At 50.6% G+C, this 26,591-nt stretch overlaps 2 pseudogenes across 2 annotated transcripts; both read left to right on the plus strand.

Moving 5' to 3' along the window:
- Window positions 1-16,993: 16,993 nt before the first annotated feature.
- Window positions 16,994-18,719, plus strand: LOC309794665 (interferon-inducible GTPase 5-like; annotated as a pseudogene). The gene has a single exon. The product of its transcript is annotated as an interferon-inducible GTPase 5-like (transcript).
- A 3,581-nt stretch (window positions 18,720-22,300) lies between these two features.
- On the plus strand, window positions 22,301-23,300 carry LOC309794799 (interferon-inducible GTPase 5-like; annotated as a pseudogene). The gene has a single exon. The product of its transcript is annotated as an interferon-inducible GTPase 5-like (transcript).
- Window positions 23,301-26,591: the final 3,291 nt, after the last annotated feature.

Consider the following 26,591-nt stretch of genomic DNA (forward strand, 5'->3'; position numbering starts at 1 on the left):
ATCCCACATGCCGCGGAACGGTTAGGCACGTGAGCCATGGCCGCTGAGTCTGCGCATCCGGAGCCTGTGCTCCGCAACGGGAGAGGCCACAACAGTGAGAGGCCCGCGTACCGCAAAAAAAAAAAAAAAAAAAAAAAATCGAGGAACCCACAGGAGGCAGAATGCCAGGAACATTTGCCTGCAGCTGAAAGAGTAATAGAAAGTCCAAGGAGGAGAACTGAAGCAATTCACTCAGCATTCATTTAACAAGCATGTATCGATCACAATGCTATGCATCAAGCATAATTCTAGACACCAGGGATATAGAGTAAACAAAATCCCCTGCTTTCAGGAAGGTTATGTTTTCGTGGGGGAGATCATAAACCTCTCATATGATATTCCAGATAGTAATGAGTACTCTGGAGAAAACAGTGCAGGGAAGAGAAGTGGGGATACTTCCAAAGGGGTGCACTTTTATGCAGGGTGGGTTAAGAGTGACATCTGAGTAAAGACCTGAGGGGCTGAGGGAGAGGGCAGTGCAGATGTCTGAGGAGTGAGTGGGGGGCATGCCAGGTGGAGGGAATGGCAAACACAAAGGCTTTGGGGTAGGAGCAGTAAGGAATACCTCATATTATACAGCATGACAGAAAGAATGGAGATGGACATACCCATGGGTCATTAATTCAGCCGTTCCAAGGAGTCATCGAGAACGTACTTTGCTGTCCTGCTGTCCTCAGCATGTTGGTGTTTGCACGATGACGGCCAGAGCTCCAGCATCAAGCCCTCTTACAACCATATCCAAAGCTGGAAGAGGTGGCTTTCCATATTTGTCTTGTCAGAAACCCCATCACCTAGCAGACATCTCTTACGTCCCACTGGCCAACCCCTGGCACGGTGATAGATTATTCTGAATGACCTTGCCTAATCAAGAGTCAGTCCCTGGGGTGAGCGTCCCCAGAGAGAGAGAGAGAGAGAGAGAGAGAGAGAGAGAGGGAGAGAAGCCATACTGCCTGTTATGACCTAGTCTATGAAGACAGGCAGGATCACTTCTGCCGTATTCTCTTCATCCAGGCTCAAGGAAAGGGGAGCTGGACTCCACTCTTGATGGGGAGTGAGGGGTGACAAGGCTCTAAAAGAGCATGTAGGATCAGAAATACTTTTGGAAAAATACAATCTGCCATAGGGAGTATTCCACTGATTAGCAACTGCAGGTAGCAGGTCCCACCCCTCACGCCAGGCAAACCAAAGGGAGGAGGTGGTGTTAGCACACCTAAGAGCCCCTTGCTGCTGTACTGCAGGGCAACTTGTGCTGGAACCATGGGTGGGGGGCTGTGTGGCAAGGTCTGGGGCCACAGAGGAGGCACCACACACAGGCACAGTTCCATAGATAATGCTACAGGCAAGGGCGGGGGAGGCTCTTTTTACCCTCTGACCTGGAGTGCTTCTTCTTTGCAGGAGTCAGGTGGCAAGGGATCCTGGGAAATGTAGTTTTCAAAATCCCCCAGCTCCAGCATTACATTGCAGAGAAGGGTAGATATGGAACTGAGGGACCATAGGTAAATAACAATGACATTAAACAGGCCCCTTCCTGCTCAGTTTCTTCATCTGTAAAATGGGAGTAGTAACTGTTCCTGAAAAGGCGAATGAATATAGAGTGCTTAGTAGTTAATAAGCATTCATTAGATGGCAGTTGTTAGAAGGCTACTTGTCTTAGTTGGCTCAGGTGGCCATAGCAAAATACCATAGACTGGAGAACTCATAGACTGGTGATCCAGTGGTTAGGACTCTGCACTCTCACTGCTGAGGGCCTGTGTTCAATCCCTGGTCAGGGAACTAAGATCCCATAAGCAACAAAGTGCAGCCAAAAAAAAGAAAAAAGAAAAAAAACCCCAAAACAAAAAACCATAGACTGGCTGGCTTAGCCAACAGAAATTTATTTTCTCACAGTTCTGGAAGCTGGGAGTCTGAGATCAGAGTGCCAACACGATTGGGTTCCGGTGAGGACCCTCTTCCTGGCTTAAAGGCAGCTGTTTTCTCATTGTGTCCTCACATGGCAGAGAGAGCAAGCTCTGGTCTCTCTTCCTCTTCTTATAAGGACACTAATCCCATCATGGGAGTCCCACCCTCATGGCCTCACTAAACCTAATTATCTCCCAGAGGACTTGCTTCCAAATATCATCATATTGGAGGGTTAGAGCTTCAATATATTAATTCTGAGGGGACACAAACACTTAGTCCCTAACATTACTTAAAGGAAAGAGGGAAGGAGGTAATATTTCTGATTAGCACTGTGTGGGTGTTAAACAGAATTAATCTTATTTAATGCCCTATGAGTTAGGCATTATAGACTCTCATTTTGCAAATGAGAGATGAGTCCTTGAGTCTCCATCTCAAGGTCAGCCATCAAGTAACTGGACTCATCTATGATTACTGATTCATGTGGGTTGAAGTGTCATCAGGCCTCGTTTGAAAGAATGGGGATGTCCTTGCAGGGCCTCTGAAATGTGGGCAGAAGCAACAGGAGTCCATTCTGGACAGAAGTTTTAAGAGCCTTAAGAGTGGTTTGCTGTATCCCTGCTCTCTCTACCTGGATGACCACAAGGCAGAGTCCATCAGGCTGACCACCATGGACATGTGATGTGAGTGAGAAATAAACTCTTGTTGTTGTAAGCCACCAAAGCGTTGTGGGGCTGTTTGTTACTGTAGCTTCACCTGGCCTATCCTGACTAGTACAAAGGTCACAAGGTAATTAAAGGCAGAGTTGGAGTAGAACCAAATATCTCACACTGTTGCCTTGGGTAGGGTAGTGGTTAAGATCTCCGGACCTGGGAGACCTGGGGTCCTGACCCGGGTTTGTAGTGCAGATTCACAGATTATCTGTTGGACAAGGCTCATAACCTCTCTAGGCTCTGTGTTCCCATTTGTAATTGGGAGATATTTAGAGTTTGACCTCCCATTATTGTAAGGCATGTAAAGCTTAAGGACTGGCACAGTCTAAGCTTTCCATAGATGGAAATACTCATCTCCTGTGGTTGCTAATCATCATGATAACTGTACTATGATTTATCTGCATTGTGAAGAAGACAAAACTGAGACTCAGGCAGGATAAAGGACTGCTAATGAGTGTCAGCAATGGGATTTGAACCCACATCTGTCTGACTCCAGAAGATAAAGTTTTTTCTACCTTAAACATTAAGGAAATGTCAACATAGACAAAAGTGGAGAAAATACCTTTGTGAAAATGTGTTAGGGAAACCTAACTCAAAACTGGAGCTGGGAAGCCACAAAGTGAGGGCTCTCATGCACGTCACGTGTTGCCGCTTGCATAGTCCGGCAGGAAGAAAGAAGATTTCCTCTCTTGGTTGGCAACAGCGAGCTTCAGGTGCCTGACAACAGCAAGCCGTCCTTGTCTGCAGTCAGTGAGAAGCCACCACCACCTCAAACTCTCATTTTCCTTCAATGAACTTTTGCTCAAAACAACCCCTCCCCAACTTCCTCTTTTCTTCTGTAAAAGAATACTTTCCTCCTTTGTTTTCTGAATTTGCATATGGTTCTCCATGGTTTGCTTGTTCTGAATTGCACTTCCTCGGCTATTCCTGAATAACCTCACTTTTTGCTTAAATAAAATTGCCCTTTGTCTGATTAAGGTTGACATTTCATGGTGTTGATGCCGAAAGCTCAGCTTCTCTGTACATGGCGCCAAATCGAATCTCCGAGACGGAGTTTTGGGTGAAGTAGAAAAGGATAGCTTTATTACATTGCCAGGCAAAGGGGGACACAGCAGCCTCCTGCCTCGAAAAACTATGGGTCCCCACTTGGAGAGGATAGTGAAAAGTTTTATAGTGATTGTTCAAAGAGAGAGTGATTGGGCTTCCCTGGTGGCGCAGTGGTTGAGAGTCCGCCTGCCGATGCAGGGGACACGGGTTCGTGCCCCAGTCCAGGAAGATCCCACATGCCCTGGAGCGGCTGGGCCCTGAGCCATGGCCGCTGAGCCTGCGCGTCCGGAGCCTGTGCTCCGCAACGGGAGAGGCCACAACAGTGAGAGGCTCGCGTACAAAAAAAAAAAAAAGAGAGCGTGATCAGCTCGTGGACATTCTTCTGGTGGGTTGGTGGTGAGGTAAGTGGGAGTCGGCATCATCAACCTCAGGTTCCAACTAGTGTGGTGTCTACGTGCTTGTGGGCAGCATACCATCATTAATTGCTAACTTCTCCCACCTGGAGGGGGTTTCAGTATCTGCAAAACAGCTCTAAGATGTTGTGTGTATCTGTTGTTGGGGAACCAGGACCTTGCCCCAAGGCTGCACTATTGTTTCTCTCGACTGTTTGTTTCTCCCTTTTCTCGCATCCCCTCCCTTCCCTAATGAACAGCTGCTTGAATCTGCCCGTTGGAACTCAGGGTCATGGAGGCTGAATGCAGGCTATTTCCTGTGATCAAAGAAATGCGGGACACAGAAAGACTTTGTGCCCAAGAGCCCCACAGGGCCCTGCTAGGTATAAGTGTCATAATTGGGATCCTAAGGAAACAAACTCCTGAGGAACTAACAACCCCCAGAACCATGTGCGGTACCCATTTAAGCCCCTTGTGCTCTCTGCTTCTGTGAATCATCTTCTTCCTTTTGGTTTGGTAAGTCTTCTCTTGGATCAGCGCTCCCTCCTTTTTTTTTTTTTTTTTTTTTTTTGCGGTACGCGGGCCTCTCACTTTTGTGGCCTCTCCCATTGTGGAGCACAGGCTCCGGACGCGCAGGCTCAGCGGCCATGGCTCACGGGCCCAGCCGCTCCGCGGCATGTGGGATCTTCCCGGACCGGGGCACGAACCCATGTCCCCTGCCTCGGCAGGCAGACTCTCAACCACTGCGCCACCAGGGAAGCCCACGCGCTCCCTCCTTTTGATTGAGCTCTCTAACTTTATTCAGGATCTTTTTTCTCGAAGCCATCGTCTTTTTGGTGAGTATTTATGTGTTTTCTGAACCTCTGATTTTGAAGTATGGGATCCCAATCCTCTAAATTATCTCAGGAGGGTCCTCCTTCTGGGATCCTGGCCAGCTTTATATTTAAAAACTATGGTCCCTCGTCATGCGCATTTTATAGCTTTTTTTTTTTTTTTTTTTTTTTTGGCTGTATGTGGGCCTCTCACTGTTGTGGCCTCTCCCGTTGCGGAGCACAGGCTCCGGACGCGCAGGCTCAGCGGCCATGGCTCACGGGCCCAGCCGCTCCGAGGCATGTGGGATCTTCCCGGACTGGGGCACGAACCCATGTCCCCTGCATCGGCAGGCGGACTCTCAACCACTGCGCCACCAGGGAAGCCCCGTCATGCGCATTTTAACTCTATGGATTAACCTAACCAGAGATAATTTAGAACTTCAATGACCACTACGGCGCATTTTTTGATCTCCCCAAACTTGTTTTTCTCAAAACTAAATTTGAAGACTGTGGATCTAAAATAAAACAAACGGAATGGGATGCCTATCTCTTTACAAAATACTATTCTAAATTGAGGTAAGTAAACAGTTGAAAGAAAATAAAAAGGCATCTTCACCCCCTTTACCCCCACTGCACTAACTTCCTTTTTGGCTACTGTACCTGCCCCATGTCCTTTGTACCCTCCACTTCCCCATTCTAATCCTCTCCCTGAGCTTCCCCTTTTCTCTGAACCTCCGGCTGTCACTTCCTCTCTTGACCTATAGGTTCTCCTAAGGTTGACGAGACTCCAAGAGATTTCCTGGTAAACTGCTACATGATTCCTTTAAACCGCTAAGGGAAAACTAAAATTAAAAATTAATAAGAAAACCTTGCCAAATTCTGGTAAACATTGGAGCTACACTATCCACTTTAAACCCCACTTAGAACCTGTAGATGCAATCCTTAAAAAAATCTGGCAGAAGCCAACAAAAGGTGAAAATTCTTACCAAGATCAGCTCTCCCAAATCTCCATCTGTAGTGGCCAGTTGAGATAGGAAAATAAAATTTCACGTTGTCCCTTTTTTCCAGGTCCAGACCCATTCGTGATCGATCCTTTCTCTCCTAGAGATAGCTACTGCCTCCTTGCTTGTCTTGTTCTGCATCTGAAGACCTTGGCTTGGCTTTCTACCTGCCTGGGACAAGCAGTTCTTGGTTCCTCCTTTTGGTTATCTTTAGGAGTGACTCTGGATCTCGGGAAGGTAATAACCTTTGCACCTTCTTTGAGGACACCTCTTGGGTCCATGGAGTTATTTAATACTTCCAGAAATATTTACTGTTTGTCCCAGCTAAAACCTGACAAGATATTTGAAAGGATTTAGTAACTTTATGATCAGAAATTTGGCCAATCTGGAAGCTAATATTCAGATTCTGATACGAATTTTCTTTTAAGCTAAAATATACCTGGGTGGTGGAGGAGAGCTTTAGCCATCTGAGAAGATAAACTTAACTTGTTCCAACTGTCCTTTTATAGCTAGTGTGCTTTGTATTATTGTACCTGATTCATGGCATAAATTTTAAAATGAAACTGTAAGGTCTCTGTTTGCATCTGTCTCTGTGCTTATGTGTGTCAATAAATGTGTTGTAGATGTGTGGGATTTTCTCCCTTTGGATGGTATCACAAAAATTAATGTGTAGGGACTTCCATGGTGGCACAGTGGTTAAGAATCCACCTGCCAATGCAGGGGACACAGGTTCGATCCCTGGTCCAGGAAGATCCCACATGCTGCGCAACAACTAAGCCTGTGTGCCACAGCTCTTGAGCCTGCAATCTAGAGCCCATGAGCTACAGCTACTGAGCCCGCGTGACACAACTACTGAAGCCCGCGCTCCTAGAGCCCGTGCTCTGCAACAAGAGAAGCCACCACAATGAGAAGCCCGCGCACCGCAATGAAGAGTAGCCCCCCATTCGCCGCAACTAGAGAAAGCCCACATGCAGCAACAAAGACCCAATGCAGCCAAAAATAAACATAAATAAATCAATAAAATTAATGTGTAAAAGAGTTCGATTTAACTGGCTTAAAGAAAATAAAGTGCTTGTATGAATTAAGTATTCATAAAATTTCAAGAAATATAGTAGAACTTCACCAAAATGCTTTTCAGGTTCATGTGATATGGGAAAATATTGTTCGGTTAAAATAATTTGATTAAAATTGACATGTCTTAGAGTTATAAACATGGAATGTAATGCAAACATACAACTTTTATTCTACCTGGGCTTATTAGTCAAATAAGTTCATATTGCAAAAATTTGTCAGCAAGAAAAGTAATTTGGTATGATGAAATTTTCATAAGTAATCTAAACATTGTTGTTAAAAATGAGTAAATTAAATAGATGTAAGTAGGATAAAAAGTCTTTAGGTGAATTTAAAAAATAGTTTCCCCAAATATTTTGTAAACTGGAACCTTAGTTTTGCTAAGTTCAGTTAAATAATGAGTTAAGTTGAATTTATTGAATATCCAAATCATCTCCAAATAGATAAAACACTGAAACATTTAATATATTTTTTAAAGATTTATTTATTATTTATTTAATTTATTTTGGGCTCCGTCAGGTCTTAGTTGCGGCACGCAGGATCTTTGTTGAGGCATGCGGGATCTTTTGTTGTGGCGTGCAGGCTTCTCTCTAGTTGTCGCGCTCAGGCTCCAGAGTGCGTGGGCTCTGTAGTTTGCGGCACAGGGTCTCTCTAGTTGAGGCGCGTGAGCTCAGTAGTTGTGGTGCACGGGCTTAGTTGCCCCGCAGCATGTGGGACCCTAGTTCCCTGACCAGGGATCAAACCCGCGTCCCCTGCCTTGTAAGGCGATTCTTTACCACTGTACCACCAGGGAAGTCTGTGAAACATTAAATATTGAACATAGGTTTATCCATTTGGGGCTTCCTTTAGACATTTGGGTTTATTAGTAAACATGTTTTATGCCACACTGAGAAAATTTTCTATGAGAAAGTTTGTTTCTAGAAATTATAAAAAGTATTTGTAAATTTGCCAAGCCACAGAATGCTGATTAGAAGAAACAGTTCATAATTGTTTACTCTTTTATTTTCACTAAAAATTAAGGTTTCTAAGGGTTAAGAATTCTAATTAATATATGCAATTAAAGCTACTGGAAATAATAAGAGAAATAACTCGGTATGCAAGAAAACTAGGATATGGGTTTTTTTTTTTTTTTTTTTTTTTTCTTTTTGCGGTATGCGGGCCTCTCACTGCTGTGGCCTCCCCCGTTGCGGAGCACAGGCTCCGGACGCGCAGGCCCAGCGGCCATGGCTCACGGGCCCAGCCGCTCCGCGGCATATGGGATCCTCCCAGACCGGGGCACGAACCCGTATCCCCTGCATCGGCAGGCGGACTCTCAACCACTGCTCCACCAGGGAGGCCCGGGTTTTTTTTTTTATTGTTGTTATTGTTTTAGAAAGGGTGTGAGGTATGGAGATGAATTTTTGTTGAGGAAGATGAAAGTGATTTTATCCTAAAGTAAAGCTGGTTATTTTGGAAAGGGAAAGAAACTGAAATGAACATAGATATTTGTAGAAGATTCATGGAAAAGGAATCTTGGGAAAGGAATTTTATGGTGTGATCAAGCTGGATAAGATTGAAAAAATTTGCTATAAAGGTTTTTTTTTTAAAATAAGCTTTAATATCAATAGTGTACTTATGAATAAAACTGGAACTTAACTTTCTTTCATCTGCTAAAATGACAAAGTTTGCTTCTACTATTGGTCTGCTTCTGAGAGGAGCTTGTAAAAGGTTTTTCCTTACTTTTTAAGCAATATGCCTAGAAAGGAAAGATTTTGTGTGTTTTTGTTAATTAATTAATTAATTAATTTGGCTGCATCAGGTCTTAGTTGTGGCACGTGGGATCTAGTTCCCTGACCAGGGATAAAACCCAGGCCCTTGCACTGGGAGCATAGTCTTAATCACTGGATCACCAGGGAAGTCCCTGTTTTTTCATATTTAAGGAAACCTTTTGTCTTTTTTTAAATATTTATTTTTATTTATTTATTTATTTGTCTGCACTGGGTCTTTTGTTTTTTTTAATTGTATTTTTTTGGCTGTGTTGGGTCTTTGTTGCTGCGCATGGGCTTTTCTCTAGTTATGGAGAGCAGGGGCTACTCTTTGTTGTGGTGTGCGGGCTTCTCATTGCGGTGGCTTCTCTTGTTGCAGAGCATGGGCTCTAAGCATGTGGGCTTCAATAGTTGTGGCACACAGGCTCAGTAGTTGTGGCTCGCGGGCTCTAGAGCGCAGGCTCAGTAGTTGTGGTGCACGGGCTTAGTTGCTCCGTGGCATGTGGGATCCACCCGGACCAGGGATCGAACTCATATCCCCTGCATTAGCAGTCTGATTCTTAACAACTGCACCACCAGGGGAGTGCACCGGGTGTTAATTGCGGCACATGGGATCTTTTAGTTGCCATGTGAACTCTTATTTGCAGCATGTGGGACCTTATTCCCTAACCAGGGATCGAACCTGGGCCGCCTGCATTGGGAGCACAGAGTCTTAGCCACTGAACCACCAGGGAGGTCTGAAACCTTTTGTCTTAAGTTATCTATGACTTATAGCAATTTGGTAAAGTATACCCTTGTAAACAAAAATGAAACATGTACTTTCTCTTCCTACCTGATCCCTCCAAAATTTGGAAATTCTTGCATATTATTTTCATTGCAATATAGTTACTTATTTACATAAGTTCAATAAAAATCTGTTCTCCTTGTAATAGGACAATTAGAAACACTGGCTCTATTACCAAGGTGTTGACTGGAATATTATATTCAAGAGAGATATGCATAGAGTCAAATATGACCAAACAGCTTTAAGGAACTGCCTTAACTTTGGCTTGACTTCCTGGACTCGAGGGGTTTTTAGCATTTAATCTGAGATTCCTTATAAAAAGTTCCAACAAAGTAGTCTTAAAAAGAGATTATATGGTCAATCACTGTTCTTGCTGCATTTATAATCAGGGCAAATTTAATGCAAATAAATTTAGTTTTACTGTGTATCTTTGATTAAAATGGCGGCAGTTGTAGAGAGAGAAATCTGTCTATATTTCAATCCTGCTAATAGTCTCTGAGATTTTGTTATGTAAACCGGACTGGATCCTGAATTCGTCTAGTATCCTCAAATATCTGGCTATGAATCTCCAAACTAATGTTTCAGTCAGTAAGAACAAAGACTGCCCTTGGGTCTCCTTGGAAGAGACTAACCATATCTTCCTCATTACCTGGATGGCAGCCAAACTTCAGGGACTTGAAACTTGGATATACATCTCACAGCTGAAAAAGGCTCTGCCTGGCATCCAATCCTGTACAAATGCCAGAGACCTCCATATCAAATTGACTAGGAAGAGATGTAGCTGACATTGAGGTAGACTGCTTCCTCCCAAGATGCCAGATAAAGACTTCTTACTTTAGCTAAATATAAAACACTTCCATTCTTCTTCCCTTTCTTTCCTTTACTCTGGCATTGGTCTGGAAAGATAATGCCATTATCCGTTTCTCTCAGGCCATTGTTAAGGGAGATAACTGGGAGATAGCTGGATTTGTCATCAAAAACTCTGATCTGTCCGTGATTCTAGAGACCGCCCTGGTCCATTTCCCTTTCTCTTGTTAAACCCAAACATGGGTAAATTTTTGTCCAGGCTCTGTGTAAAGAAATGGACATAAGGAAAGAATAACAAGAATAAAACTCCCTGTTTGGTCTAGAGACCATTAAAATTTTACTGGCCTCCGTGGCTGTCACCTCTCCAGTCCTGAGCCACAGATTCAGGCGTGAACAGCTTGGAGACATACATGTCTCTGGGGTTGCCTCCATAGGGAGAGCCTTTCTCCCTTGAGTTGGACTTAGTGCCAATAAACGTATGATCAGAAATCTCTCCCTAACATTAGGAAAACTGGCCAATTCCACAGCCAAAGCAATAGCAGCCCAACAACCATTACTTGACTTGTTAACTAAAATAGTTTTGGACAATCACATAGCCCTTGATTACCTACCTGCTGAAGAAAGAGGCATCTATGCAATAGCAAGTACCTTTTTCACATGGATAAATGTCTCTGGAGAAGTAGAAACTCAATTACACAAGATCAGGGAACAAGCGCATTGGTTACAACAAATTTCATCTAACTGTTCATGGTCCTTTAACTTGTTCAGTTGACTACCCTCAGGTCTGGGTTCATGGTTCAGGATGATTATACAAACTGGATTTGTCATACTACTTTAAATTCTGCTTTGCATAATTATTTTAAAACTTTACATCTCTTGCCTGTCAAACCTCTGCAGAAACAATGCACTAAATAGAATAATGTTGGCTCAGTGCTTTGCAGTGAATTCGGTACCTTCCTGGTACTGAAGGACAAAAATTATTCTAATAAGGAACAGAAGACCCAACTTTTGATCAGCTGTGCTTTCAGAGAAAGATCTTGATCAAAAGGAGGAAATGTGAAAATGTGTTAAGGAAACCTAACTCAAAATTGGAGTCAAGAAGCTGTGAAGAGGGATTCCCTGGTGGCACAGCGGTTAAGAATCTGCCTGCCAATGCAGGGGACATGAGTTCGAGCCCTGGTCTGGGAAGATCCCATATGCCACGGAGCAACTAAGCCCATGCACCACAACTACTGAGCCTGTGCTCTAGAGCTTGCAAGCCACGTGCCACAACTACTGAAGCCCGTGCGCCTAGAACCTGTGCTCTGCAACAAGAGAAACCACCGCAATGAGGAGCCCGTGCACCTCAATGAAGAGTAGCCCCTGCTTGCTGCAATGAGAGAAAGCCTGTGCGCAGCAATGAAGACCCGACACAGCCAAAAATAAATAAATAAATTTATGAAAAATTAATAAATTAAAAAAATATTGCAGTAAAAATATCATTTATCTTGATAACTGAGTTTTTGGCACCCCCTTAAATTTTGCACCCAATGCCAGCTTATTGATCCTAGTCCTGACTAGTTCTGACCAAACTGCGTGACTGAGTGCAGAAGGATCCCCCACCTCATTTCTGGCCCCCTCTTGACATCCCCCCAAAAGCCTTGGATTCCCCCACAGGTAAAAGGTATATAAATCCTCACTGCCTAGCATGAGATCTGGGCCCTGATCACCTCTCAGACCTCATGTCCTAGAACTCCCTCCCTTGTCACTCTGCTCCAGCCACACCAGCCACCATGATTCTCCCCAGACACATCAGGCTCACTTCTGCCTCAGGACCTTTGCACGTCCATGCCCTTTGCCTGGAATGCTCTTCCTCCTAATGTCCACATGGCTTGTTTCCTTACTTTATTAAGATAGAAGAATGTTACCTTTTTAGATGGGATTTCCCAGACCACTCTATCAAAAATAGCACACTCCCTCTCCCAAATCATTTGGCTATTTAGTGGCATAAAACAATGATTTAATATTTCTCACAAGTCTGAGGGTTGGCTGGGCTCAGCTGGATGGTTCTTTTACTTCCACATGGTATTGGCTAGGGTCACTCCTGTGGGTCACTCCTGTGCATTCAGCTGGAGCTCAGCTGGGGCTGGAACATCCTAGATGGCTTCAGGCTCATCTCCATGGGGTCTCTGTTTCTCCATGGGGTCTCTACAGCAGGGTAGCAGGACCTCTATATGGTAGCTCAGGGCTCTGAGAAGGAGAAAGCAGAAGCTTTCCTCTTAAAGCCTGGGCCTAGAAATCCCAGAATGTCATTTCTTCTACATTCTGTTGATCAAAGCAAGTCATAAGTCCAGCTCAGATCCTGGAAAGGACAGAGACTCCCCCTCTTGATGGGAAGAGTGGCATGTGTCCACGGAGATGGGAGAAATTGTTGGCAGCCATAGTTACAGGTGGTCTACCAGCCCTCCACCCCACCCTGTACCCTTGCTATCTTGTTCTTCTTTTTTCTTATCACTATCGGACACTACCTTATTTTTGTTTATTACCTATATCTTTCCAAAAATATAAGGTCCATGAGGGCAAAGGCCATCTGTGTCTTGTTCACCAGTGTGTCAGTGCCCAGAACTGTGTCCAGATCCAGAAGGCAGCCAATACGTATTTGAATGAATGAATGAATGAATCCCTGGGGACACGCTTCAGGTTTCCCCAGGATGATGGCAAATGGCAGGAAGGTGAAGGTCATAATATGTAGATATTTCTAAGGCGGTGCTTTAGGATTTTTCAGAGACACACAGAGGAAGGACAAAGAGGAAAGGAGGATGAGAAGCGAGAAGGAGAAATGGGAGGAGGAAGAGGAGGCAGAGGACCGGGAGCTTCCGGAAGGAAGCACCAGGGACCGTCTTAGTCCTGGCTGTATCTCCAGCCTTGACCAGCACAGGGCCTGGCACAGAGCAGGTGTTCAGAAAACATGTGCTGAGTGAGTAACTTTCTCCAAAAACCCTTCGCTGACTTGGCACCTCAACACACTGCTGGGTCAGGCATCCCCTGGCTCTCGCAGCCCTCTGGGCCATTCCATCCCCACCTCACCTACTGTGGGTTGTCACGGTCAGGGCGTGGGTCTGTGTTCCCCACGGGACTCTGAGTCCTGTGGGGACAGGACTGGGGCTGTCTTGGCCACTGCCGGGTCCCGAACATCAACCAATGGGCCTTGGTCCATAGTAAACGTATATCGCACAAACTTCCTCCCTGCGGGAAATACTGTCTGCGTCATTGCTGTGTTCCCGGACTGGCAGATGCAGCATGAACACTCAGGAAACACCTTCATCGATTCTAAGATGCACCCCTTTCATCCCCCCTGAATTTTAGCAATTCTGAAATCAGGAAGAGTCACTGTCGATGGCGCTTTACAGCCAGGCAGCCATTGTGATGTAGCTGGCACTGCCTGGGTGTGATCATGGAGCTGCCTTTTCTTTTTTTTGTTTTTGATGGTTAGCAGTTTTTAGCAGTAAAGTTTTTTTGTTCATTTTTGTTTTTTTTAAAAAAAATTTTAATTGAAGTATAGTTGATTTACAATGTTGCATTAATTTCTGCTGTACAGCAAAGTGGTTCAGTTATACATATATGTATATATTCTTTTTTTTTCAGGTGGGAGAACAGAATTCTAGACCAGGTTAAATGAGTTACTCCATCTGACAGGCTTCACACACACCTGGCACATCATAAATGCCAGTAAGTGAACACTCAGCCTTAGTGTGTGAGCAAGTCAGCACACCTACCAGCCCGGGGGGTGTGTAGGAGCAGGGGTGAGTGTGAGTCACATCTCTGGACCAGCACAGGGACTGTTCAGGTCTAAACAAATGTTTGTGGAATGGCCAAGTAACTGAGTGAATTACTGGGCAAATGAGAGCTCCCTCTCAGCTTAGCGTCTTTGCATATGTTGGTTCCTTAGCCTGGATGCACCTCCCTAGCAGGCGATCTGGCTCCCTCCTACTCATCCTTCAGGTCTCAGCTCAGATGCCTGTTCCTCCAGGAAGCCCTCCTTGAATCCTGAGCTGGGTCAGGTGGCCCCTTGGTACTCCCACAGTCCTCTGGGGTCCCCCATCCCAGTCTGGCCCCATGTGGGCCATCACTCTCTGGGGATGGATCTGACTCCGCCACTGGACTATGAGTCCTGTGGGGACAGAGCCTGGGGCTGTCTTGATCATTGCTGCGTTCCCAGCACCTAGCCCAGGACGGGGCCTGGAGAGGTGCTAAATGTTTGATGAATGAAGAGAGAAGAGGAGACTTGGCAGACAGGCATGGGTTCAGCCTCTCTCTGGCTGGCGCTCTCAGGAGCTTGGAGAAGCGCCCCTGGCAGCGTGCCAGCCTGCATTGGATGCATTTGTGCAGGTGCCTGGCAGCTGTCTTGGCCCACAGTCACCCGGGGCTGCTACCATCCCCCTTTCCTCCAACCTGGAGCCTCCAAGGGCCAAGCCTAGCCTCATGTACTTCTGGGGCCCCGGATCACGGCTGGCCACACGGATTAGGAGCTGGAGCAGAATGAATGGATGTGGTGGGTTTCAGGGGATTTCATCTGTGTACATTGTCTGCGTGAGTAACTGTGTCTCTTCCAGTCGGCAAGTTTGCGTGTGCCTGAATGTGTGTTGCTTGCGTGGCTGTTATATCTGTACGTTTGCCTGCGTTTGGCTTTTCTGTAATGACTCTGTATTTGAGGGTCTGTGTCTTTCCTTTCCCTTTCGGGCCAGGGTTGCGTGGCTGTGGATTCTGGGGAGGAAACTTAGTCTGTGTGTTTGCTGTCTGGGAATTTCTGAGAATATTTTTTCATCTCTTGGTCTCTGGGTTTGTGTGGTGGAGTGGTGGCCCCATGAGCAGCTGGGGGGTGGGGTCCTGGGCCCACCATGGGACCCCACCCTCTGACATCACCCTCACATTATTGTACCAGGGCTGGCTGACCACTAAGCTGCGGTTTGCTATTATAATGGATCCTAGCAATGGGCCCTGACCTTGTGCTAACCGCGGGGCGGGGGGGGGGGAGCCCCACCAGCGGGGAGAGTGAGAGGGGAGAGAGAGCCTACAGGGCAGATGAGTGCCCCAAGGGCAGGGCTCTCCAGCTGGGCCCTGTTCAATCCCAGTCCCAGCTCCCTCAACCCTAAGCCCACCCCAGGGGCCACTGGCCTGTCCGCCCCTTGCATTGGGACCTGTCCTAGGATCCCCCTCTCCTCTACCCAGGCCATGCCCTGGGATGGGTTAAGGGGACAGGGCACAGGAGGGACTGGGTATAGCCTGGGGGAAATGCCCCGACCTGGGCTGGGGGATCAGACCTGGAGGGAACAGTGGAATAAGGACGGTCTTCTGTAGGAGGTTGGGTGCGGCTGGGGACGGGGGTAGCCGAGGAGAGAAGGGGGAGGCAAAGACGTGTGGTTGAAGGAAGAGCAGCTCTTCAGAGGGACCTGGGTTTGAGTCCCGGCTGTGCCTCTGAGCGGGGACATCCCTTGTCTAGTCTGAGCCTCAGTCTGTCTCCGTCCGATGGGGACAGTGATCCCTGACCTGAGCGTCTCTCCCAGGGTTCTCTGAAGAGTCTTAGTCAATGAGGAAGTGTATTTTAGAGGCGATGGACAAGAAGAGCGTGTGACTGGGAAGAGGGAGGCCAGGGAAGCTCCAAGGTGAGGAGGATGGGATCACAGGAGAGACCATCATGACAGGCTCTGAGAGGTGGGAGGGGACTTGGCCTAGCAAGGCCTGACAAACAGGGCTGGGTGTTTAATGAGACGCCCGGTGTGGGGGGCGCCACCCCCCATGCCTGGCTGCACCCAAGAATGTCTTCAAAGATGGCCTAGAGAAAGATGATGGGGCTCACGATGGTCACAGCAGCCCTGTGACGTGGCCAAGGTTATCTTCCATGGTGCAGATGGTGCAGGCGAGGCTCAGAGAGGGCAGGGACGTCACACAGCTCAGAATATTAATAATGATCAGAACAATGACGATGATGCTGATAACGCAGACCACCTGCTTTGGGTCGGACACTATCTTATTTGATTATTATTTTATTTTATTTTTGGCCACACCTCAAGGCTTTTGGAATCTCAGTTCCCCGACCAGGGATCGAATCCTGGCCCCCTGCAGTGGACGCTCGTAGTCCTAACCACTGGACCACCAGGGGATTCCCCGGGCACTATTTTAAGTGCTTTATATGTATGAACTCATTTCATTTTCAACAGCCCTAGGAGGTGGTTCGCTATTATGATCGTCATGATCCTCATGTATAAGATGAGGAACGTGAGGCACAGCTAAGGAACTTGCCCCAGATCTCTCAGCCAGTATGTGGTAGGGCCCGGATTGGATCCCAGGCAGTGTGGCTCCAGGGTCTGGGTCCCCTTGGTCATCACTTCACACTGCTTCCGATCGCAGCAGAAGAGCAGGGCTCTCTGCCTGGTTGGCAGGAGCTGGGCTGAAGCCCCTTCCGTTGCAGGTCTGGCTAAGTAAATTTCGGGGCCCAGTGCAAAATGAAAATGCAGGGCCCCTGCTTCAAATAGTTACAATTTTCATCAGTGTCATCAGAGTATTAAGCAAAGAGCTGGGCCTTTTAAGTGTGGGGCCCCGTGTGACTGCATGGGTATCAAGCTGCCCATAAAACGGTCCGAGTTCCTAGGTTATTCCAAAGACTTTTCAGCCCCTCAGTAGGCAGGTCAGTCATTACACCCATGAAGCGGAGAAGCAAACAGGCTCAGAGATGTGCCCCAGGCTACACAGCAAGTTAGTTTTGCCCCAGGCCACTCAGCAAGTTAGTGTCAGAGATGGGTTGGGAACCTGGGCCTACCAAACTCCAAAGCCCCCTACCTCGTGTCCAAAACGTACCCCGGGTTTTTGAGAAGGAGAGGGTTGCGGGGCTCCAGAGGGACTCCCCTTATATCCTCGGCTTGTCTGTCTCCCTGCCCCACGCCAAGGCCCGGGAGGCGTGAACGGCTCCCTTCTCCCTGCTCCCCCGCAGACGCTGAGGATCACGTGTCCGTCCGAGGCTCTCCCCCAGCCCCCGCGCCCTCTGAACCGCCGGTCACCATGGCTACTTCGAAGTTGCCAGCGGTGCCCGGGGAGGAGGAGAACACCATCCTCACGGCCAAGGAAGAGCTGGAGGCCCTGCGCACCGCCTTCGAGTCGGGCGATATCCTCCAGGCCGCCTCCTGCCTCCGGGAGTTGCACCCGGCTGGAGGTGGGCGTCACAGGCGAGTCCGGGGAGGCAAGTCGTCCCTCATTAACGCCCTCCGCGGCCTGGGCGCCGAGGACCCCGGCGCGGCCCTCACTGGCGTCGTAGAGACCACGAGGCAGCCCTCGCCCTACACGCACCCGCAGTTTCCAGACGTGACCCTGTGGGACCTGCCGGGGGCCAGCTCTCCAGGCTGCCCGGCCGACAAGTCCACCTGAAGCAGGTGGACTTCGGCCGCTATGATGTCTTCCTGCTGGTCTCCCCCCGCCGCTGCGGCGCCGTGGAGACCCGCCTGGCCTCCGAGATCCTGCGCCAGGGCAAACAGTTCTACTTTGTGCGCACCAAGGTAGACGAGGACCTGGCGGCCACGTGCACCCAGCGACCCTCGGGCTTCAGCGAGGCGGCGGCCCTGCAGGAGATCCGGGAGCACCGCGCCGAGCGGCTGCGTGGGGCCGGCGTGACGACCCGCACGTCCTCCTCGTGTCCAACCTCTCGCCCGCGCGCTACGACTTCCGCTGCTCGTGTCCACCCGGGAGCACGATCTGCCCGCGCGCCGTCGGCAGGCCGGCCTGCTGTCGCTGCCCGACATCTCGCTGGAGGCCCTGCGGAAGGAGGAGGACATGCTCCAGGAGCAGGTGCTCAAGACGGCCCTGGTGTTGGGCGTCATCCAGGCTCTGCCTGGGCCCGGCCAGCGGCCGCCTACGACGATGCGCTGCTCCTCTGCTCGCTGCGCGGCTACCACCGCAGCTTCGGCCTGGACGACGACTCGGTAGCCAAGCCGGCCGAGCAGGTGGGCAAACAGGCCGGTGACCTGCGCTCGGCCATCCTCTCCCCGCTGGCCAACGAGGTCTCGCCCGAGACTGTCCTGCGGCTCTACTCCCAGTCGTCCGACGGTGCCATGCGGGTGGCCCGGGCCTTTGAGAAGGGCATCCCCCTGTTCGGAACGCTGGCGGCCGGGGGGCATCAGCTTCGGCACCGTCTACGCCAGGCTCCGGGGCTGCCTCAACGAGATGGCCGAGGATGCCCAGCAGGTCCGCATCAAGGCCTTGGAGGAGGAGGGGTCCCAGCCTGAGGTTAGCCTGCAGGTGGCTGGTGACAACGGCATGGAAAAGCGGGCATCCGGGGAGGGGAGCGGCGAGGAAGACCCGCTCTCGACCTGCCAGAAGCTCGGCCTCCTCCTCAAGTACGTTCTCGACAGCTGGAAGAAGCGAGATTTGTTGGAAGACAAATGAAAGTGCAGCCCCCAACCTCCTGCCTCACCCACAAACCAAGCCTTATCGAAACCAACCAAACAGACAAAAAAGGCTGATGTGGTGAAAATGAGAGCTGCAGTTGCTGAGGGGCGGGGTGTGGAGGGCTGAGGGTGACAGGTGGGCCCAAGTCCAAGTCCTGAACCTGGGATAGGAATTGATCTTGGGAGGGAGACGTTCAAGGTATGGATGGGGGGGGGGAGGGTCAGAGCTCTTTAACAGTCTCTCTCTCCCTGGTCCCCAAGTGACCATGAGGGATTTGGGGGCGACAGGACAGCCCGGCCTGGATCCAAGACAGGAGCCCACTGTCAACTTGGGTGGGTGGCTGAGTGGGCACTGGGGCCTGCAATCATGTCCCTTTCTGAGAACCCCAGAGTCCCAAAGGCCTGCTCTGGTGGGAGAGGGGTGGCCAACGCGTGCCCGGGCTCGGCACGATGGTGCCTAGCAACTGGGTTAAACAGAGGAGGGGGAGATGGGACATCCTGGGCCAGCCCTGCTGCCTGTGAGTGATGGTGGGGGTGGGTGGCAGGGAGAGGGGAGGCCAGGTGGCCACGGGAAACCGTGGGGAAACTGGGGGAACAGAATGAGAGCGGAGGTGGTGAGAGGGCAGGTGGGCAATTCTGTGAGCATGCAAGGAGGGAAGAGGCAGGGGCGCAACCGGCCACCTAGAACGAGTCTCATTTCAGAAAGATGGTGAGTGGGTCCGCGTGTGGATGTGTGTGGCGGCGAGCTTGCTGGTGTATCTGTGATTGGGAGGAATCTTGGTACGTCTCTGTGATTTGGATGCTGTGGTCTAAGACCGTGAATAGTTGGCTGAGACTGGGGTTCTGGGTCTGTGTGTGTGTGGCTGCGTGGCTGGGTGCAGATGTTGGGGATGGTGCTGAAAGGGCACAGGTCTGACAGTGAGGGCGCCTGTTGGGATTTCTGTGCGAGGCTTTGAATGACAGAGGGTGTGTAACACACTGAGTGATGGTATTAGCCTGGCCCAGGAGACCCTGGGAACCCAACTGGTTGGCACATCCTCTGGCTCTGTGCTTGGCTCTTTGGCTGCATGAAGAAGTGAATCTGACACCCTTATCTGCTCAAGCCCAAACTCACATGCTGAGTCAACGGTCATGCATGTTTAAAAATGAACCACCAGACTGGGGGGATTAGACAGGACAGGGGTTGCCCCAAGAGCATCTGTGGCCTTGGATGAGGGTCAGGGAAAGGTGGGATTTAGGTGCAGAGAAGGGCGAGTTTCCAGAAATTCAGAAGGCAGCTCTGGTGCTGTGAAGGTGGCCTCACTAATACGCCCTGAGGGTGTTCCAGAACGTGGTGATGGTTCTAGCTTCATCTGGGGGCCTCACATTACCCCTGACTCTGGGAAACAGACTAACAGGGTCCACTTTTACCTGGAGGATTAATGGCAGTGCCAGTTTTCTTTGCTGAAGGGCTCTGTGCTTTGCAAAAGATTCCCCTCTTCCCAGAAGGCCTCCCATTGGCTCTGCAAGGACTACTTGGGGTTCATGTGGACCTTTTGGCACCAAAGGAGGTGCGAGGGACCATGGTAGGGATATCCCAGACCCCCTAGATGCACAAGAAAGAAGATCCCTTCCAAATCCATTCTCAAAAACACAGCCCACATCCCTATACCTGTGGACCCTCAGACATCATCCTAAGCACAGGACTCGCCGACCCCAAGTGGCTGAGATGGAAAGTTCAGGCCTGCTCTCACCACACTGGGCCTAAGGTTAAGAGAGACAGCCTGGGTGACTTTTCTTTCTTTTTTTTTTTTTTTTTTTTTGCGGTACGTGGGCCTCTCACTGCTGTGGCCTCTCCCGTTGCGGAGCACAGGCTCCGGACGCGCAGGCCCAGCGGCCATGGCTCACGGGACCAGCCGCTCCGCGGCATGTGGGATCTTCCCAGACCGGTGCACGAACCCGTGTCCCCTGCATCGGCAGGCAGACTCTCAACCACTGCGCCACCAGGGAAGCCCACCTGGGTGACTTTTGTCTCCTGCTTCCAACTGGTGGCCTCGTCCTGTCCCTTCTGCCTCCATCTCTCCCTTTCCCACCTTCCATCTCAACCCCCAGCCCCTGTTCCAGCTGAGGCCTCCCCCTCCCCACCTAGGTCTTGCCCCAGCCCCTCACCTTGTCTCCCAGGCCCCAGTCTCATGCACCGTAAGGCCACGAGGGCTCGTTTTAAAATTATTTTTATTATTTATTTATTTATGGGCCACGCCACGTGGCTTGCAGGATCTTAGTTTCCCAACCAGGGATCGAACCCAGGCCCTCGGCAGTGAAAGCGCAGAGTCCTAACCACTGGACCGTCAGGGTGTTCCCAGGAGGGCTCTTTCTAATGTCCACCTCGGACCCCTCCCTTCCCTGCTCAGAACCCTTCCATGGCTACCCACAAATAAAGATCCAGCTCAGCCCAATGTTCCAAGCCCGTCTCTTCCTGAACCTTGCCAGCAGTAAGACCCGGAGTCTTCCTAAAACAGCAGAGCTGGGAGGGCTCGGAGGAGTCATCTCTCCACTCCACAGGTGAGGAAACTGACACCACCCCCCCTCACAGAGGGGAAAATAAAGGCTCCAGAGGGGATATATCTTGCCCCACGTCACCCCGCAAGTCCCTGGCACGGCTGGGATTAGATGCCGGCACGCAATCCCAGGATGTAAACGTGGCTGCCCGTCCATCACACTGGTGAGGCCTCAGAGGCCTAGAGGCAGGACGGGGCTTGCCTAGGTGTGCCCTGTGGTTCCCGAGCACATGCACGTACTCAGGAGCCAGGCAGAGAGGATGAGTAATGTTTCCACAAATGCACTAGACCCGTCTCTCTTGCTAGTGCTGGAAATGCAGCACCCAAAGAGGTCTTGGCACGTAGTGGGGGCTTAGCTGTGCAAAGATTTGGGGGGGGGGGTTGTATGGCAAAAGGATCAGAGGGAGCTGGCCCATATCCTGGTTCTGGTGCAGGCTGTAAGACATTTAGCAAGGGACCTTTATCTCCCTGAGGCTCAGTTTTCTGCTCTGTAGAATGGGCACTTGATGAAATCATGTATATGGTTAGAACAGTGGCTGGCCCAGAGTAAACATCAAATAAACCTGATCTATGATTACCAGCAATGATGAAGATTCCAGATCTTAATCACTGCCCTTTATGGTTGATCCCAGTGCCTGGTGCATGGTAAATGCCCCCCCAACTTCAAGACTTTGAATTCCAGGACCAAAAGACCTCAGCCCCATTCCCAATATACCCAGGAATTAGCTGGAGGCCTTGGGCAAGTGATCTATCGTTTCAATGCCAAATATGGATAGGAAGGGAAGGAATCTTTTCTGGCTGTTTTGAGGATTTCATGAGATACTCCAGGAGGAGAAGCTGGTGGTGATGAATAAATGCGAACTTAAATAAAGCACTTAGCACCGGGCCTGGCATCCTGTAACACTCAGTGCTATTACTGGTGATGCCGCAAATACTTCAGGCTGAGGGATGTAGAGAAGAGAGGGCAACTCAGAGTGAAAATACTCCCTTACCTGTCCTGTCATCAAGTCCTGAAGACGGGGAGCTGGGGGTCAGGCAGCCCATGGCAAGCAAAGTCTTCCAATCATGCCTCAGCCAGTCCAAGATACTGGAGCTCTCGAAGGACACCAGGGCTCTGAAGGAGGCCTTTGAGGCGGGGGACCTGCCAGCAGTAGCCGCCAAGTTACAATCTACGCTTCATCCTCTGGAGAATGTCGGGCTGGACATTGGTGTTACCGGGGGAAAACGGGCTCAGGCAAGTCGACCTTTGTCAACGCCATCCAGGGGCTGGGGGGGCGAGGACCCCACCTCGGCCTGCACGGGTGTGGTGGAAATGACCATGGGCCCCACGCCATACCCGCACCCCAAGTACCCCAACATCGTCATCTGGGACCTGCCGGGCATAGGCGCACACGCCTTCTGGGCTGACAAATACCTCCAGCGGGTGCTGCCGGGCCGGTATGACTTCTTCTTCATCATTACGTTGGAGAGCTTCGCTGCCAACCTTGTCCAGCTGGCCCTTGAGATCCGGGGCGGCGGGGCAAGCGCTTCTACTGCATCCACTCCAAGGTGGATGTGGGCATCGCCGCCTCGTGCAGCCACCACCCCAGCTCCTTCTCGGAGGAGAGGGTGCTCATCCAGATCCGGGACGACTGTGTGCAGAGGCTGGAGGGTGAGGGGCGGGCTCTGGAGGGCTGAATTCTCTCTTTTTTTTTTTTTGGCCAAGCATCTTGTGGGATCTTAATTCCCCAACCAGGGATTGAACCCGGGCCCTTGGCAGTGAAAGCACAGAGTCCTAACCGCAGGACTGCCAGGAAATTCCTATTTCCTTATTTATTTATTATTTTTTTTATTTTTTTTTTTTGCGGTACGCGGGCCTCTCACTGTTGTGGCCTCTCCCGTTGTGGAGCACAGGCTCCGGACGCGCAGGCTCAGCGGCCATGGCTCACGGGCCCAGCCGCTCCACGGCACGTGGGATCTTCCCGGACCGGGGCACGAACCCGTGTCCCCTGCATCGGCAGGCGGACTCCCAACCACTGCGCCACCAGGGAAGCCCCTTACTTATTTTTTTAATTTTTAGTTTTTATTTATTGTGGGGGGGGATGGATTCTTGAGGGCTTGCCTCCCCCTTCCCCAGCATCTTCCCACGGAGGCCCACAGTGGGGTGAGGGATTGCCCAGGGTCACACGGCCCCCATGGTGAAATGCTGCTTACAGCTGCCATTTCAGTCACCTGTGATGGAGACCAGTCACTTGCATTAAGGAAAAAAAAGGGTAGGTACTGGCTTACGTATTGGCCAAGTTAGAGCAGTGCAAATGCTATCCGCCCATGCCCACGCAGATGCTGGCAACACGTCGCGGCCAGCAGCTAACGTTTCTTGAGGGCTCACCAGAGGCCACGAACCACTTTCACCAGCTCAGTTCACCACCATGCCACCCCTAGGAGGTAGGTTACAATCATCCCTCGGTTTTACAGATAAGTACAGGAAAGCCCAGAGAGGTCTGGTAACTAGCCTGATGCCACACAGGGCGTAGGGGGCGAGGCTGGGATCTGAACTCAGGCAGCCTAGCTCCAGGGCTGACAGTCTTAAGCCACATGCTGTGTAGACCCAGCTTGCACCTGGGCAGCTCTCAGGACAGCTGGGTCGGCTTGGCGCGGGAACCCCCCGGAAGTGCTTTTGTCTCCTGCAGCGGAGGGCCTCAAGGACCCCAAGGCCTTCCTGCTGTCCATGTTTGCGTTGGGCAAGTACGCCTTCCGCCCGCTGGAGGAGTCGATGGTGAGGGGCCTAGAGAGCCACAAGTGGCACGCGTTCCTGGTGGCCCTGCCCATCATCTCCAAGCCCATGCTGGAGCGGAAGGTGGCTTCACTACGGCAGCACATCTGGCTGGTGGCCATGGTGGCCTGCGGGGCCAACCCGAGTCCCGTGCCGGGCGTGCCGGAAGTGGCCTGCGACCTGCACACACACGCTCACCCGCTCCCTGGAGGGCTACCGCTGCAGCTTCGGCTTGGACGAGGGCTCCCTCGTCAGGCTGGCGGAGCAGATGGGCCGGCCCCTGCACAAGATCCTGGAGGCGCTACTGGGCCCGAAGACCACAATCACCGAGGCGCTGGTGGTGGAACTGCTGGGCCAGGCCTCCGGGGATGCCTCGGTGTTCAGCCAGGAGCCCCTCAACGAGCCCATCCTGGGCTCCCTGGCCGCCTGCGGCCTCTCGTCACCACTGTTTACCGGATGCTCCGCACCTCCCTGGACGTGGACACCTAGAGCGTGCTGGCTGAGGCCTCCCTCGACAACCCCGAACACAAGCTCCCAGGTAAGTCCAGTCAAGGATCCCAGCCCTGAGCCTGGGCCAGCTGGAGGTGGCAGTGAGGGGCTGGGAGCACACAGGCTCCACCTGTGCCCAGGCTGGGTGGCACTGGGGGACGGGAAGAAACTCAGCGGCAACTCTCCTGGACTGCACCCGTGTGCTCTCGTGCTTCTGTGCCCTGGGTCTCACGCTCTCGCTGGCATTGCCCCCACCTTCCCTACTCTGGTGAACCCACACACCAACCAGCACTCCCCTGGGAAGCCGGGGGAGGGAACGGCACACGGGAGTGCTAAGTTCTGATAAGGCAGAGAAGAGCCAGCTGCCAGAAAGGGGTCCGCGCAGATTGGGGCACGGCGCACAGGATGCAGAAGCATTTCCGTAAGAGGGCAGTGAACAGCTCTCAAGGGCCTGGGGGGTCATGAAGGGAGGTTCCTGCCTAAGGTCTCAGCCAGCGGTGGCAGGGCCAGAGCCTGCCCTGGGCCTCGTGCCTCCCAGACCTGGGGTCTGCAGACTCCCCACTTCTGGCCGGACCTTCTCTGGCCTGACTGCTTTCTTTACTGACCTCTACTCTGCCCTTTTCAGCTGTGCTTTTTTTCTCAAAAGACCTCGGGATTCCCGTGACCTGGACACCAGGACTGTATACAGGGTATGTCAGAGGGCAGGGGGAAGCCAGGGAGACCAAAGTGGCTTGGGGGGTGGTGGACAGACCAGATCAGCTGGTTGGACTGGAACCAACTGCTTTACTGAAGGGTGGAGTGGTACGATTTGAGGGTCAGAACTAGTTTGGGATTAGGGTGTGGTGAACAGACCAATCTGGAGACATACTTTGGGAAACACCAAACTAGGATGATGTACCCTATTTCCCTGAGCAGGTGAGGATAGGTACTAGATTGAACTGTATGGTGTATTTAATTGAGGGTAGGTTCTGGATTAAAGGGAGGGACCATTTCTCAGCAAGAGCAGTTGAGGTTTAGAGGAAGGAAGCCACTGTGTGTAAGGGTAACATCACGTGTAAGGGTAACATGAGTACTTGAACAAGGGTAGAACCTGTTTTGACTAAGGGGAAGTACAGCTGGCCCCCTGTATCCGAGGGTTCCACATCCGTGGATTCAACCAACCTTGCATTGAAAATATTTGAAAAAAAAATTCCAGAAAGTTCCAAAAAGTAAAACTTGACTTTTCCAAGTGCTGGCAACTATTTACATACCATTTACATTGTATTTACAACTATTTACATAGCACTAACTGGTGGATTAGGTTTTTTTTTTTTTTTTTTTTTTTTGCGGTACATGGGCCTCTCACTGTTGTGGCCTCTCCCGTTGCAGAGCACAGGCTCCGGACGCGCAGGCTCAGTGGCCATGGCTCACGGGCCCAGCCGCTCCGCGGCATGTGGGATCTTCCCAGACCGGGGCACGAACCCATGTCCCCTGCATCGGCAGGCGGACTCTCAACCACTGCGCCACCAGGGAAGCCCATGGATTAGGTTTTATAACTAGTCTAGAAGATGACTTACAGTAGATGGAAGGATGTGCATAGGTTACATGCAAATACTATGCTGTTTAATATACGGGACTTGAGCATCTAAGGATTTTGGTATCTATGGGGGGTCCTGGAACCAATCCCTTGTGGACACCAAGTGACAGTATACTGTATTGACTAATTGTATTTAACTAGGGACGTGTTCTATTTTTTAACGAATTGAGTTAGGCATTGCATTTAACTAGGCATTTCACCAAAGGGAAGGCACCGTCTTCAAGTGAGCAGAAAACGAGGGCCCTGTACCTTCCTCTCCATGGCACACAGAGATGGGAGGCTTGATATCACCCCAGGAAATAGAATACCCCTTTCTAGAGGCTTCCTCCGTAGCAAAGACTGGTCTTTAACCACCCCTGACAACTCTGACCTACCGTGGATGTGCCCACGGGAAGTTCATTCAGGCTCCAATGGGAGGCCATGGCTAACCTGCCCCCAAGGGCTGGGACCCAAAACTGGGGGGATTCCCAGGACAGCACACTGGGGCAGGGGAAGAAGATGAGCACCAGAACAGGC

The sequence above is a fragment of the Mesoplodon mirus genome (genome assembly GCF_964341445.2).
Source record: "Mesoplodon mirus genome assembly, chromosome: 19".
NCBI classification, from domain to species: domain Eukaryota; kingdom Metazoa; phylum Chordata; class Mammalia; order Artiodactyla; family Ziphiidae; genus Mesoplodon; species Mesoplodon mirus.